The 17,260-nt window shown below is 38.8% G+C and overlaps 1 protein-coding gene across 6 annotated transcripts in view; it reads right to left on the reverse strand.

Moving 5' to 3' along the window:
- The window catches only part of ERC2 (ELKS/RAB6-interacting/CAST family member 2), a 900,269-nt gene that overhangs the window by 464,920 nt on the left and 418,089 nt on the right, over nt 1–17,260 (reverse strand). The window lies entirely within an intron of this gene.

Consider the following 17,260-nt stretch of genomic DNA (forward strand, 5'->3'; position numbering starts at 1 on the left):
TTTATAAAGTACCTGTACCTCAACCTAAGACTATAGAGCTATTTTTTTAGGGGCTGCCTAAAAGATGATGCTGTGAAAGTGCTGCACTCAATACACCAGCAAGTTTGGAAAACTCAGCAGTGGCCACAGGACTGGAAAAGGTCAGTTTTCATTCCAGTCCCAAAGAAAGGCAACGCCAAAGAATGCTCAAACTACCACACAATTGCACTCATCTCACATCCTAGTAAAATAATGCTCAAAATTCTCCAAGCCAGGCTTCAGCAATACGTGAACCATGAACTTCCAGATATTCAAGCTGGTTTTAGAAAAGGCAGAGGAACCAGAGATCAAATTGCCAACATCCGCTGGATCATCAAAAAAGCAAGAGAGTTCCAGAAACACATCTATTTCTGCTTTATTGACTATGTCAAAGCCTTTGACTGTTTGGGAAAGATTGAAGTCAGGAGGAGAAGGGAACGACAGAGGATGAGATGGTTAGATGGCATCACTGACTCAATGGACATGAGTCTGGGTAAACTCTGGGAGTTGGTGATGGACAGGGAGGCCTGGCATGCTGCAGTTCATGGGGTTGCAAAGAGTCAGATACGACTGAGCAACTGAACTGAACTGAGAAAGTGCTTAAAGAGAAATAGCAGGGTTATGCCCAAACATTGGTCCAAAGTCATGAATATGCTTTGAACTGGAATAGGAAAAGCAAACATTTCTAAACAGGGTTTGGAGTTCAAGGGTTTCAAAAAAAATTCTAGAGAAATTCAAACTACTGTAGCCAAATTTATTGTGAGATAACATATGTGTGAATTCTAGGCATGGAAGATGGTAGGTGAATAGTATTGGGTAAAGGAATAAATGTCATTTGTATATATGATTCTCATTATACATAAATTTAGTGTATTAAGAGCTTTATTATCCCCCATGTACTCTGCTGGGTATTTTGAACACTCATCATCCCATTTCACTCAAAACAATCCTTTGTGGGATGGGGGAAGGGGTGGGGAGTGGAGAAGAGTTCTTATTTTATCAATGAGAAAACTGAGGCTTAAAGGGGTAAAATAACTTGACTAAGTCCACCCAGCTCAAGACACTATCAATAAAAACTTGGGCCAGATCTTTTAGAACATGGTAAAAATCAAGTGGTTTTGCCAATATCCAAGGAAGCAAGATGGAAAGACTGATATGTTAACATAAGCAAAAACCAGTTTTCAAGATGCTTCCATTCTTATTCATTTGCTCAAAACTATCCTTGCACTGAAAATATGTACTTTTCTATCAAAAAACAATTACGATCTGGCATGGCCAAACGCTGGTTTTCACAGGTTCACAGACCCTTATGGCAGTGGGATGTAATTTCATACCCCAACACAGAGGCTACCAAAGACAATGCTAGTGTTGGGTTGCAGTACTTGTTAACTTAGGTGAGACACAGGCCCTCTGTGTATAAACTATCAAAACCCCACTACACATAAACTGTAACACTGAACATGGCAACCTGGGTCCCTTTAATCAACATCTGCTCAACAGTTTGCCTCTTTGCACCAGCCAGCAGAGAGAATGTGATACAGCTTCCCTGTTACAAAGCCAAAAATAGGCCAAGTGAACAACCTGAGCTTGTGCGTTCTAGATGTGACGGCAGGGTTCCCTGATGGGGAGGACAGACTTAAGCAGAAAAGACAGGCATCATTTGCTGTCAAGTTTCAGAAATTTTCTCTCCCAGCAGAATAGCAAATGAACCAAGTTATTCTCCTCCCTTCAAAGGGGGCAATATCACTTTTTTCAGACAATAAAATTCATGGAAAGTGAAATGGTTTGATTATCTTTAACACCAGTAAATTCTATTGCAATCCATGGTCAAATACATTTATGTCTGGTTTTCATATGCAACCTTACCTTCTATTATTCAGAGAAATTTGACTGAAAAGACATTAGTCATCAAGTCTGCCCCAAAGAGCTCCAGTGGTACTTTTCCTACTAGAATGTCTTATATAACAGGTGAGATGAACAGACTACAGAGGTAATGTATGCTGGCTTCCAAATCTGCCACTCTCTGTAGGCCTGTTAGCCCCATCACTAGCACAACCGAGCTGCAGAGAGTCTGCCTGTTATTGTTGAATTCATTCTATCTCTACCTCTTGGCCCACCCTGCCCTTTCTACCTGCATTTGTCCCTCCACATTGAGGGTTGCCCTCTTCTGGTTGGTAGTATCTGCCCACATTTCAACAACAACAAGAAGGGTTGATCAAGATCTTGAGGGGCCTGAATAGAGTGGGCATAGGGAAAGCTCATTAAAGGAATATAGAAATATCATAATTTTGCAAACTAAAAAAAAAAATGAGAATATATTCACAGGGCTTTGGAACACACTTACAGAAGGGAGGGGACATAAACTTGAGCATAATTACATTCTCAGTGAATTCATCGCTGGGTTTCCCAGGTGGTGCAGTGATAAAGAATCTGCCTGCTAATACAGAAGACACAGGTTTGATCCCTGGTCAGGAAGAACTCCTGGAGGAGGAAATGGCTACCACTGGAGGAGGCCAGCATCCTGGCCTGGGAAATCGCATGGACAGAGGAGCCTGGCAGGCCACAGTCCATAGGGCCGCAAAAGAGTCATAAACAACTGAGCAACTAGCACAGATGAATGCACGCAAATTCTTCTCTGTTTAGTAACAACTGATTCTTATTGATCAATTCCAGAAAGCCCGCAGGTCATCCTGCCTTGCCAGACAATATCTTACTACTTGTCACATGATAATCATTCCTTCACCTGAAGACAAATACTTTGCAAGAGCTAAGAGCCCCTTAGAGGACACAATGTTTGCCTGTTCCATTCCTAAGAGATAGTTCCTGGTGGTTTCCATAAGCGGAAGGAAGGAAGGGAGACTTGAAACATCACTGGCACTTTATAGCTTTCTCGGAGTCATAAGGATGTTGGCATGTTTGCTAAAGTCTTCTGTATTTCTCTTGAAAAACCTATTTTTCAGTGGCACCAAATAAGAAAGGGAGAGTTACAACTCAATGGCTCCACTATCAACTTCTCAGATATAAGAGAAAAATACAAACGAACAGCACTGACCAGGTCTCCTGGCATTGTCAAAACATAGAAGAAACTCACACAAAAGGGAATCAACCTTCAGCAGGTGAGTAATCGAAAAAAAAGAGGTGAGTTATCACTGTTGGTAAAAACTGATCATGACTTAATATCATCCAAGTGAAAAATAGAAATCATATGACCATGTAAAAAATACTCTCCGGTGCTGCTCTCATGGAGCTCTCAGTCCTGCACTCACTGCCTTAGAATTAATCAATAAAGAGTTTGGCAAGAATAAAGGTATCTATCCTGATAGTTTGATTAGAAACATTCATTAAATAAGGATTCATTAGGAACCAGGCATTCTGCCAAACACTTTTCATTCATTCTCTCTTGAATCCTTACAACTTCTCTATGAAATGGGTTCTACAATCATGTTTATCACAAAGATTAGGGAAACTGAGGCTGAGTGCAGCTAAAGAACTAGTGTAAGCAACAGAATCAAAATTTAATCCCAGGTATTTTCTGCTTCCCATTTTTCCAATGAAATCTTTTTCTCATGTGTTCTTCCTTCCTCCAGCACAAACACATATCATAAACAATGGCTATTAAATCTTAACTTTTAAAACTGTTCAAATTTTAATATTTTAACTGTGGTGAAACACACACAACATAAAATTTACCATCTTAACCACTGCATTCATCTCATCTGCTAGCAAAGTAATGCTCAAAATTCAAGCTAGACTTCAACAGTACGTGAAGCAAGAACTCCCAGATGTTCAAGCTCGTCTTAGAAAAGGCAGAGAAACCAGAGATCAAATTGCCAATAGCTGTTGGATAACCAAAAAAGCAAGAGAATTCCAGAAAAATAATCTACTTCTGCTTCATTGAATATGCTAAAGCCTTTGACTGTGTAGATCACAACAAACTGGAAAATTCTTAAAGAGACAGGGATACTAGACTACCTTACTTGCCTCCTGCAAAACCTGTATGCAGGTCAAGAAGCAACAGTTAGAACCGGACATGAAACAAAGGACTGGCTCTGAATTGGGAAAGGAGTATGTCAAGGCTGTATATGGTCACCCTGCTTATTTAACTTAAATGCAGAGCATATCATATGAAATGCCAGGCTCGATGAAGTACAAGTTGGAATCAAGATTGTCAGGAGAAATACCATTAACCTCAGATACGCAGATGACACCACTTTTATGGCAGAGTGAAGAGGAACTAAGGAGTCTCTTGATGAAGGTGAAAGAGAAGAGTGAAAAAGCTGGCTTAAAACTCAACATTCAAAAAACTAAGATCGTGGTATCCGGTCCCATCACTTCATGGCAAATAGATGGGGAAACAACAGAAATGGTGACAGACTTTATCTTCTTGGGCTCCAAAATCACTGCAGATGGTGACTGCAGCCATGAAATTAAAAAACGCTTGCTCCTTGGAAGAAACGCTATGACCAACCTAGACAGCATATTAAAAAGCTGAGACATTACTTTGCCAACAAAGGTCCATCTAGTCAAAGCTATGGTTTTTCCAGTAGTCATGTACGGATGTGAGAGTTGAACTATAAAGAAGGTTGAGCACCAAAGAAATGATGCTTTTGAGCTGTGTTGCTGGAGAAGACTCTTGAGAGTCCCCTGGACTGCAAGGAGATCAAACCAGTCAATTCTAAAGGAAATCAGTCCTGAATATTCATTGAAAGGAATGATGCTGAAGCTGAAGCTCCAGCACTTTGGCCACCTGATGCCAAGAGCCAACTCATTAGAAAAAACCCTGATGCTGGAAAAGACTGAAGGCAGGAGGAGAAGGGGACGACAGAGAACAAGATGGTTATTGCATCACCGACTCAAAGGACAAGAGTTTGAGCAAAATCCAGGAGATGGTGAAGGACAGGGAAGTCTGGCATGCTCAAGTCCATGGAGTCACAGAGTCGGTCATGATTGAGCAACTGAACAACAACAAACCATTGTTCAGTATACATTCCAATGGCAATAAGTATATTTGCTTTGCTGTGTGATCATACCACTATCCATCCACAGAACTCTTTTCATCTTGCAAAACTAAAACTCTGTACCTATTAAATAATTCTCATCTTAACACTTTTTGACTTTGTTTTTCTTTTAATTTGTTAGCATCACACCTCACAGTACTTAAGCGCTTCTTGGCCTTGCTTCAGAACTGCTGGATTCTTCTCAACTGCAAAGACTTCTGCTGCCTGTCAGCTTCTGACTTAGCTGGCTGATGCTTCAGTCTCTCTAAGATGTGCCTAAAATACAACACTGAAGTAACTTCCCAGAACACTATCTTCCTCTGTTAAGTTAGAATAAGCTCAGTACATATCTGTCATGAGGGTGTCATCAGGACTAAATGACATATTCATCAATATAACTCACAAATACTTATTCAGCTTATAAATACTTATTCCTATTACCTGACAAAGGTTGATCTGTGCCCTTGGGCTACATCAGTAAACAAAACACAGCAATCCCTGCTACTGGGGAGCTTAGGTCCAGCAAAGAAAGGTAGGTAAAAAGATAATAAAATTAGTAAGTAATGATAGACTGCACTGACAGGTGAAAAATTATGGGGAAAAAAAGAACAAACAGAGTAAGGTAAGAAGGACGAGATGGCTGGATGGCATCACCGATGCAATGGACATTAACTTGGGCAAACTTTGGGAGATGGTGAGGGACAGGGAGGCCTCGTGTGCTGCAGTCCATGAGGTTGCAAAGAGTTGGACACAATTGGGTGACTAACAACAAGAAGGATAAAGACTGTTGGATGGGGGCAAACAGGATGCATTATTTGCATAAGGTGGTCAGGAAGGGTTTCATTGAGAAGGAGACAGTAGAGCAAAGACTTGGAGGTGGTAAGTAAGTTAACCTTTTAAAGTGTAAAGTACGTAACACATGACACAGAGGAACTGCCCAGAAAATATTTGCTGCTATTATGAAATAAAATAATAATTACAATGATGATAACAATCATAAATATCTTCTTGATCTTGCTCCTAGGGGATCTGATAAAGCCACAGAAATGAACAATAAAGTTACAATTTATTGTTTTCTTTGCATTATGTTCACAATAAATTTTTCTCTAAATAATTTATTTCTGGTTATCAGGTGTAATCAATATGACTTTCAGACAAACTCTTATGAAAGAAATCATCAACTCAGATGACAAATTTCGTATCCCGGACTTTATAATCTTTTGTTAATATTTCCAATACTCAAACATATGATAAAGTAGGAGCTATCTGGAAACCAATCCTGAACCCACACCTCACCTTCACCTTTAGAGACATATACCCTGACAAGGCAGGTGAACAGACCTGTGACTAGTGTCCATAACAGTTGTGACCGATGGGCTCATTTCAAGGACTGTCTCTTGGGAAAGTTGTGAAGCTGAAAACATTTCACTTTAGATTCATGTCCTTGCTAATGCTGACTCAACCATCTTACAAGTACCTGATATTCAGTATCTGCCCCACCTACTTAGCCATCACCACTAGTTACCTCTCTGGACAGGCAAAGACCCTCAGCCCTTGGAACTAGTGTGATGGTAAATTTTATATGTCAATCTGGCTGGGCCACAATGCCCAGATATTTGCTCAAACATGATTCAAATGTTGCTATAAGGGTGTTTTTGGCTGAGATTTACATTTAAATCAATGGTCTTTGGCTAAAGCAGATCTCTCTCCATAAACTGCATTGGCCCTCATTCAATCACCTAAGGGCCTGAATTGAACAAATGACTGATCTCCCCCAAGCAAAAGTGAATTCTTAACAGACTGCCTTCAAACTCCATCTTCAAAATCACTTCTTCTGTTCAATAGGATACTACCTTGAACTCAAACAGCAACTTACTCTGAGTCTCTAGCCTGCCACCTCCTCCTGCCACCTTCATCAGATTTTGGACTCATAAGCCTCCACAATCACATGAGGTGATCCCTTAAAATAAATCTCTTTTTCTCTATATATATGTGTATGTGTGTGTGTGTGTGTCTGTGTATGCATGCATGTGTATGTATGTGTATGCATGTGTATATATGTGTATATACATGTATATATAGATAGATAAGATAGATAGATAAATGTTTTTACTCATTCAATTGGATCTCTTTCTCTGGAGAATCCTAAGTAATACACTTGGTCTTTGCTGCTGCTGCTAAGTCACTTCAGTTGTGTCCGACTCTTTGCGACCCCAGAGACGGCACCCCACCGGGCTCCCCCGTCCCTGGGATTCTCCAGGCAAGAAGACTGGAGTGGGTTGCCATTTCCTTCTCCAGTGCATGAAAGTGAAAAGTGAAAGTAAAGTCGCTCAGTCGTGTCCAACTCTTCGCAACCCCATGGACTGTAGCCCACCAGGCTCCTCCATCCATGGGATTTTCCAGGCAAGAGTACTCGAGTGGAGTGCCATTGCCTTCTCCAACACTTGGTCTTTACTTTACAACAATAGACACTTTGGTCTGGGGCCTTCCTACTCTCTTCTGCCCAAAGGCCAGTAAAGGGATCATGGAAAGGCAGAAAGTTACAAAACTTCTTCGGTCAAAGAGGTAACTGACTTTGGACAATTTCCTTTAGCTCTCTAGGCCTCAGAGTTCCCATCTGAAAAATGAGATGTCTTCTGGCTTAGAGATTCTCATTTTAACTCCTATATTTGCTCAAAAGTCCTTTCCAAAAAATTAAGAGCTGGATTTATTCTCTATATTTAAGTCTTTTATCGCAACCCATACCCTACCACACTGCATCACAATTCTCTCACTTTAGTTTTCTAGATAAAAATAGTGTTTCAATAGAAAAAAAAATTATTGTTTACATCATATTCATTTAGGTTATCTGATTTCTAGTCTTTCACTGTCTTCGAGTTATTTTGCAACTTGGTAAATTGCAGGTGACTCATAGCAAACAGAATAATTTTTGTCTATAACCAGATAGCTTTCACACTGTCCCCTCGAGGTTATATTGACTTTTCTCTCCTTTGGGGGGAAAAACCAGTTTTGCCTCCATTTGCACATTCATTTTAGTATTTCTGATCTATAAATATTTCTGGCCTCAAGATTTTCTATCCAGTTCTAATACTTGCCTTGTCCCTTCATTGATTAAAGAGTTAAGTAAAACCCTTAATGTATATTCACTCTATATCTATATCAGAGTCATGGCATCACCAATTATTGCAAATTAACTCAAAATTGGCCCTGTCTCCTCTACTAAAAGGAAAATCTTAAGTATATTCAGGATGTTTGCTAAATGAATGAACAAAACAAGGGAACTAACAAATGAACATACTGTTCCCCCATGAGCACATAGGGATACTATATGCATAGATATAACGGTTAAGAGTAAAAATCAGACTAACTCATTTCATAACCTATTGCTACTACATACCATCTGCATTACCTATAGTAATTCTCTATATCTCATGTTACCCATGGCAAAATGGAGAGAGACAGGGAAGAAAAAAAAAACAAACCTCAGGTATTACCAATAGGATTAGAAGGAATAATCCATGAAAAATGCTTAACACTATGCATGGCAGCCTTGTAAGTATTCAATAAATTGTACCTATTATCATCATTTTAAAACAGGTTGACCATTTGGACAACTGTATACATTCTAGCAGTCCCCAGAGTGCCCCATACCCGACTGGTACTTCATAAAGGCAAATGACAGTGGTGGACCACAACAGTACCAGAATCTCCTGGCCTGCCAAGCTTAATAAAGTGTGTCATCCATTCTTCCAGACCACTGCTGGAGATGTTACAGCCTGACCTTCTATTGATCCCAACATTGTCCCAGTGGACCTTGTTCCATTGTAATTTATTACAACAGCCAAATTGAATCCACATGACAGTGCTCTGAGCCAGTTCTCATTGAGGTTCTCCCCATCCCCTGCCCCCGCCTCCACTGCCCCCAAAGATTTGTGGAGGCACTGAATTAGATGATTTACTCAATTCCAGATATTACAGCTATTGAATTCCTTTCTTTAATCTTGCACATCCACCTAGAAAACGATAAAGATGGCCTGGCATGATTTGCTCTGTACTCTCGTAAATTTATTATTAATGTGGAGTCAGTAACCTTCTCTTGCCTGCTCAGTTCTTCCCAGCCATGGTCTTTATCTTGAGGAATTCAAGTTGCTTGTTGCTACTGACATCTCCCATATTCCTCAAGCCTTTATTTTCAGTTAGAAAGAGGTGAGCCCAGAAAGATAGCTCTCTGGCTGCAGGCATTTTTGCACATAAATAACAACAGGACTAAGCAGATTCTACATGCAAGTTTGCCAAAAAATGTCTAAGCAAATTAGCACCTCCCATGTACTGTAAGGCAATTTCAATAGCTAAAATCGATATTCTTGATATTTCCTTCAATTCAACACGGGGATGGTGCCTCAGGCCCTTTGTCTGTCACAGCTCATTTCATTGTAAGCATTTTGGACATTATTTTCTACTTTTTCCTTCTCTCCATGGTCTAGCCTAATCTGTGCTGACACTCCAATTGGGAGACTTATCTAACCAAACTAGTTTGTCAACTACCATAACACTTAGCACAGTCTCTCCAAGTTTTCATATCCTTGATGGTAGAGACTCCACAAAAGGAGGGAAGGGACTTCAAGGGATAGATTATTCAAAGGAAAAAAAAAAAAAACATTTAGCTTAAAATTCTAAGTGAAGCTCTTGTAGCACTGATGTTAAAAAACATATAAACCACACAGAAATGTACAACACATGTTTGAACAGTAAACGAAAATGAAATACCAAACTAGAGACATAACTAGAGTCTAAACTAAAGACACAACTTTAAAAACTGTTCCCAAGATTTCAGATTTGAACATGACATATAACATATATATTTCCTTATGACAACTGCCATGTTTATAAAAGACTTAAAGTTATCATCAACAGAGCAAATATGTAAATCACCTTGGATACCTAAGTTCTGTATCTGTGACATCCAATCAATTGCTATAAATGTACCAAAAAGAAGGTTTAAATTAAGATAGAGGAAAATGAACTGATAAGCACATAGGTATAAATATACATTACTGTGACCAACTTAAATTAGCATATAAATGCTTAATGTTATGGAGGTATTTTTATATTATGAACTATAAGTCAAAATTTTATTTCTAAAGGCATAGTACTAATTTATTTAAACATAACTAGAAAACCTATAAGTACCATATTTTACCTTTGTCTTTAAGAAATAAAAATATTCATTTATTTTTAAAAAATTGAACTAGTTTTTAAAAAATTTTTGAAAATATTTTTTCTAGTTATTGTTAAATAAATTAGTACTATGCCTTTAGAAATAAAAGATAAACAGGATAAATAATACACAATAAAAGGACTCATTCTAATTTAGGCTTCAAAGCAAACTACACAGCTCTACACACTTTAGGATCTGGTGTAAGCTTTCTGTGGGGATCTGGTGCTCACCACACCAAACTTGCATGTCTAAAAGACTTAGTCAAAATTTAGAAAGATGTTAACAGTGACCCTATATTCGAGACAGCAAAAGAGACACAGATATAAAGAACAGACTTCTGGACTCTGTGGGAAAAGGCGAGGGTGGGATGATTTGAGAGAATAGCATTGAAACATGTATATTACCATATGTGAAGAGATGACCAGTCCAAGTTCGATGCATGAGAGAGGGCACTCAAAGCCGGTGCACTGGGACAACCCTGAGGGATGGGATGGGGAGGGAGGTGGGAGGGGGGTTCAGGATGGGGAACACATACACCCATGGCTGATTCATATCAATGTATGGCAAAAACCACCACAACATTGTAAAGTAATTAGCCTCCAATTAAAATAAAAAACTTACTCAATACATGTAGGACACATTTGTGTGTGTGCTAAGTCAGTCCTATCCAAAACATCCATAAGACATTTGGTCTATGCCAGAACATCCTTGATATTAGGTCATATTTGGTCCAGCCCAAATATCCATAAATGCACTTGGTCCATGCAAAAAGGTCCTTGAAATCTGGTCCTACCCAAAATGTCCACGAGTGTATTTCATCCACGCCAAATGGTTTTAGACAAGACCACATATCAGGAACCTTTTGGCATGTATTAAAAGTCTAATGGACATTTTGGACAGACCAGATGTCTGCTAACCTGCCAATTATCATCTGTATTACACGCCTCAAGGGTGAAAGTAACAAATATGATACCTGCTGGACATTCTCCAAACCAGTGCTTATGATGAATGTGAGAAAATTGAGGAAGATTACACAAACTCAATGCTTGCCATTTGCAACAATAGGGATGGACTTGCAGGGTATTATGCTAAGTGAAATAAGTCAGAGAAAGACAAACACTGTATGATATCACATCCATGGAATTTAAAAAATAAAACAAACTAGTGAATGTAACAACAACAACAACAAAAACAGATTCACAGATATAAAGAACAAACTAGTGGTTACCAGTGGGGAGAGAAGAGGGGGAGGGGATTAAGAGTTACAAAGTATTATATATAAAATAAATTAAAAGGATACATTGCACAACACAGGAAATATAGCCATTTTTAAATAATAATTATAAATGGAGTATAATCTTTAAAAATTGTGAATCACAATCCTATACCTATATAATATGGTACATCAACTATAGTTTATTTTACAAAGTAATTATGATAGAAGGTCCTTTATTCTCAACCTAAACACAAAAAAAGTGCCGGCTTGTTATCCTTCTAAAAATAATTTAAGGTCATTATTTCAACACAATACATCACATCACACACACACACACACACACACACTCTCTCTCTCTCTCTCTCTCTCTCTCTCTCTCTCTTCACTGCCCTTCAGGGAACTTTCCACTAGTTAGTTCATTACTAGAATGGTTTCTTCTATCTGATCTTCAATGTAACTTTGCTATTTAACATCGAGGTTCTTAATTCTAGTCTTAACTCTAACTTAAGCTCACCTGCAATAATGCATTTGATTTCTGGCTCTCAGAAACTTCATCTCCTCAGCATGCTGAATTAGACCAGCCTGCTTCTCCAGCCTTCTTTTATGCTAACATTCTATACTGTCATAACTCTGGCTTCAGGACAACCTCAGGGATAAAAAACTCATGTGGTTATGATACAGACATTTCATAAATAATAGGAATTATCTTAAAAAGTTTTATCTTTAGAATGAACAATTGATAAAGGCTTTATAGCATGGATGAATTTCAAATGTGTTATGCCACGTGAAAGAAGCCAGATGCAAAAGCCATAAGCTGTATAATTTCATTTCTATGACATTCTGGAAAAGGAAAAACTATCAGTATGGGGAACAAATGGTTGCCAGGGACTGGAGGCAGAAGAGAAGGGTTGACTGGAGAAGGCAGCACAAGGGAAGTTTTGAGGTAACACAAGTGTCCTGTATCATGATCGTGAAGGTAGTAATACAGCTCCATGCTTTCATCAAAACCCACAGATCTGTGACACAAAGAGTGAATTTTACTGTGTATAAATTTAAAGATCAATTTTAAATAATCTCTACAAAGTAAATCAATTTTCTTTCCAAGTTCTTTGAAAGAGAGTTGATGCAGCTAACACATAAGTTCTGATTGCTATTATAAAATAATTACCTGTGGACCAGCGGTAATGGGCACCTTGTTCATTCAACAAATATTGAATAATTCTTTGAACACCTACTATGCTGAGAAGAGTTGAGACAAAGTCAGCTTATCCTCATTCTACAGAGAGGGAAAATGAGGCAGAGAAACGAACTTGTCTAAGGTTAAAATGCCCTTAAGTGAGTGAAAAGTCACTCAGTCCGATTCTTTGTGACCCCGTGGTCTATACAGTTCATGGAATTCTCCAGGCCAGAATACTGGAGTGGGTAGCTGTTCCCTTCTCCAGGCGATCTTCCCAACCCAGGAATCGGACCCAGGTCTCCCTCACTGCAGGCAGATTCTTTACCAACTGAGCCACCAGGGAAGCCCATTCAGTTCAGTTCAGTTACTCAGTCATGTCCGACTCTGTGACCCCATGGACTGCAGCACGCCAGGCCTCCCTGTTCATCACCAACTCTCGGAGTTTACTCAAACTCATGCCCATTGAATCGGTGATGCCATTCAACCATCTCATTCTCTGTTGTCCCCTTCTCCTCTTGTCCTCAATCTTTCCCAGCATCAGGGTCTTTCCAAATGAGTCAGCTCTTTGCATCAAGTGGCCAAAGTATTGGAGTTTCAGCTTCAGCATCAGTCTTTCCAAAGAATATTCAGGACTCATTTTCCTTTAGGATGGACTGGTTGGATCTCCTTGCAGTCCTAGGGACTCTCAAGAGTCTTCTCCAACACCACAGTTCAAAAGTATCAATTCTTCTGCCCTCAGCTTTCTTTATAGGCCAACTCTCACATCCTTACATGACTACTGAGAAAACCAGTAGTTTAGTTTTTCCTGGGTCTTCCTGACCCAGGGATCAAGCCTGTGTTACCTACGCTCCTGCATTGCAGGCAGCTTCTTTACTGCTGAGCCACTGAGGAAGCCCACATGTATGTATATATATATGTACGTGTGTGTGTGTGTGTACACAAACTTTTATAAACAAAAACAGGGTCATACTATGGTGGCGAGGGTGTGAGAAAACAGACATTTTCATTTTCTGTACATAAAAATTGAACACAGTTTATTTCACGTAGCAAAATAAGGTGAAGATCTTTTTATGTCATTAAATATATTATTCTATAATGTAATTTCTACTGAATTTATGTAGAAATATATCATTATTTATTCACTCTTCTATATTATTTTCACTCTTCAGGCAATAATAATAATAATAATTGTTAAAGAACCATGTTATGAACAAGGCTGTGACTAACTGCCTATATCCTTAATTTTTTCTTAGAATGAATTCCTAGTTGAAGAATCAGAAGATGAACCAGCTTCGGTCTACTACCTCCACATTTATCTTTCCCTAGCTATTTGACATTTTATCTATCTCTTTTTAAAGACCCCTCTCCTGCAAGCTCTGATGAAATGTGTTGGTAACATAGAAAGGCAGCAAAGAATCTTAGCTTCTATCTTACCTTCCCATTTGGCCACCCTTGTCTATACCTCCAGCTGTTCACAAGTTCACAAACATTCATAATTGGAGAAAGCCTCAGTGTATATAGCCTTATATATATATTTATTTATATACCCTTTTACAAGTCAAACTGTCATGTGCAACCTAAAGAATTTAACTTTATATTCCAATATTAAAGAAAGAAATATTCCCACCCCAAGTCAATCAGTGCTATTCATTCAAGTACATCCTCTTTGTTTAGCTTCACTTCATTCAGACTTCACTCACAAAAAGTAGACATAGAATGCAATAAAAACCTTGGAAGACCTCATCCTTGGAAGCAAGTGACTTACCTTCCCAAAAGAAGTACACTTTGTTCAACTCTATCATATATTTGGAGCACATTTTTTAAAATTTCCAAACTAGCCATGAAGCTAGTTAAATGTTAGAAATGCCTTTAGGCTCTAATAACTTGTGATCTACACCAGAGCTCAGCAAACTACAGCCCATGGGCAAAATTTGATCCACTGCTCATTCTGTAAATAAAGTTTTATTATAACACAGCCATTCCTATTTGTTTACTCACCTTGAATCTCAACACAATTTGGAGAGATTTGTTTATTCATTCTATTACATTTCAACTTTCCAACTAACACTTATCAAGCATCTACAAGGTATCAAGCACTGTGCTTGGTACTAGGGAAAAAAGATGAGCAAGACCCAGTTGCCTTCTTTGCTGAGCTCAGGATTTGATAGGGAAATAGATACAGACATATGACATCATTTTTCAAGAAATTTTAATTATGCAACCTGAAATAATACTGAGAAGTATAATAATGGTTCATTTCTATTCATACATCTTGAATCTTGCAAAGCCCCCTCAAATTATAAAACTTCATAAAAACTTCCATGGTTTCTAACCTGGAGTCAAAAGCAACGCAAACTGCTTTCATTAAAGTAATCAGCCCTACCACTTCTGTGAATCAACACGCCTTATAAATATCCTGTGAACTCCACTGCTCTCTACTTGCCTCCTGATTTCTGTGAGAGATTTATTACTACTGAAGAATTATATTAACATGCCCTTGTATCAGTTTCTATTGCTGTGCAACAAAATGCCACGGTGGCTTAAAACAATTTCCATCTATCAGCTCACAACTTTGTAGGTCAGATTTTCAGCAGAGCGTGGCTGGGATCTCTATTCAGGGTATCCTGAGAATGAACTCAAGGTGTCAGCTAGAATGAGTATTTGTCTGGAGGTTGTAGAGAAAAATAAAAAAAACAAACACTTCTGATCGTACCCTTGTTATTGGCAAAATCCAGTTCCTTGTGGTATTAGGACTGACTTACTGCTTCCTGGCAGGCTGTCACTGAAAGCCATTTTCACCTCCAGGGGCTGTCACACTTCATGCCATGTGGTCCTCTCCACCTTCAAATCAAGTAGAAAACTGCTCACACAGTGAGTCCCCCTCCTATTCTGAATCCATTACTGCCCTGACTCTGACCTCAGCATGCAGGTTGAAAGGGCTCATACAATTAGGTTAAACCTACCCAGATACTCTCCTTTTCTTAGAGTGATCTGTGCCATATAACATAATCTATGTTAAATACATCATATTCACATCCTGGGCATTATTCAGGGAATATATACCAGAGATGTGCAAAGTCTTAGGGGCCATCTTAGAATTCTGTCTACCACAGCACTTTTGCTAAAATTATAAATTGCTTTATAAACTAATTATATTACCCAAGAGTTGATTACATGTCGGTGCTACTGCTCATTCTCAAAACCCAGCTATCTTAAAAGGATGTGTGATAAAATGTCATGATAAAGACCCCAAACTGCCATATACTCTATGCCATTAACTTAGAATTCAACTTCTGGAAAAACAGTCTGTTTAAAGCAATTATATCTTCCAGTATGCAAAAGGTATGGTATAATTAAGTTAGGATAAAGGGGAAGAAATGGCAATGAGACTACAATATCAGGACAATATTAAGGGGCCCCTTACCCACAATAGGACTCCCCTGGTGCCTCAGACGGTGAAGTGTCTGCCTACAATGTGAGAGACCCAGGTTCGATCCCTGGGTCACGGAAGATCCTCTGGAGAAGGAAATGGCAACCCACTCCAGTACTCTTGCCTGGAAAATCCCATAGATGGAGGAGCCTGGTAGGTACAGTCCATGGGGTCGCAAAGAGCTGGACAAGACTCAGTGACTAAACTTTCTTTACCCACAATAACTGTGGAGTTATGTGCTCCAAGAACACATCACTTACAATTTATGTTTATTCTTTGGGGAAAATTAGGACACATATTATAAAAGTTTTGAATTACAGAAGTCTCTGTACAATAAATATAACATCATAAATGCTAATATAGATATGTGTAAACTCTTCACAGCAGGGTAGAATCCATTGCCAAACACAGGATGAGTAACACACACAGAAAATTTCCCTTCCCACATAAATAAGGGTGATTTAAATCTAATGGTTTGGGGAGTACGTGGGAAGAAAAATGGAACCATCCCCAGACTGAAATATGTAAAATCTCAACAACCTCTAATTTCTTATCACAGAACAACAACAGCTGGCAGTGAAGATTGACAGATATGTCAAGATGCCTTTACCCATTCAGGATAACAGCCACAGTCAGGGCATTCTGGGCATTTTTATTTTAAATCTTCAAGAGGTTTTACAGGTAATTACAAACAAACGTCTTAAAAATCCATCATGCTGAAATTGAGTACAGAATATAAGGTCCTAACACAGAAGCAAATATTTATTTAAAAGAGAATTTGCCTCCCCTGGCTCAGGATCAGCTCTCTCAATGAATAAGCATCAGTTCTCAGCATGATCTGGCCCTGAACTGCATTTTGAAATAACATAGATAATCACTATTGCCACTAGCAAGTCATAAGGGATTGGAAGAGAACATTTATACTATAGAAGTCAAAATGACTCTCAAAGCTTAATTATAAAATATTGATTTCTAGAAAAACAAACAGTAGAAAAACTTCCCTGAAATTTGTTTCCTAAATGGGATGGGGAGTGTAGTCCATCAATATTAACTTCTAATTCCGCCAAAAGCATTGTGCTGCCTCTTCCAGGCAAACCATTGCAAATACTATTCTCACTCCTTTCACTGGACAGCACTTTCTATACTCCCTCAGACACCAGTTTAGTTATCAATGTTTCCGGAAGTCCTCCTTCACCATCCCACT

This window comes from Oryx dammah, unplaced genomic scaffold (assembly GCF_014754425.2).
Source record: "Oryx dammah isolate SB20612 unplaced genomic scaffold, SCBI_Odam_1.1 HiC_scaffold_9, whole genome shotgun sequence".
In the NCBI taxonomy this organism is placed as follows: Eukaryota; Metazoa; Chordata; class Mammalia; order Artiodactyla; family Bovidae; genus Oryx; species Oryx dammah.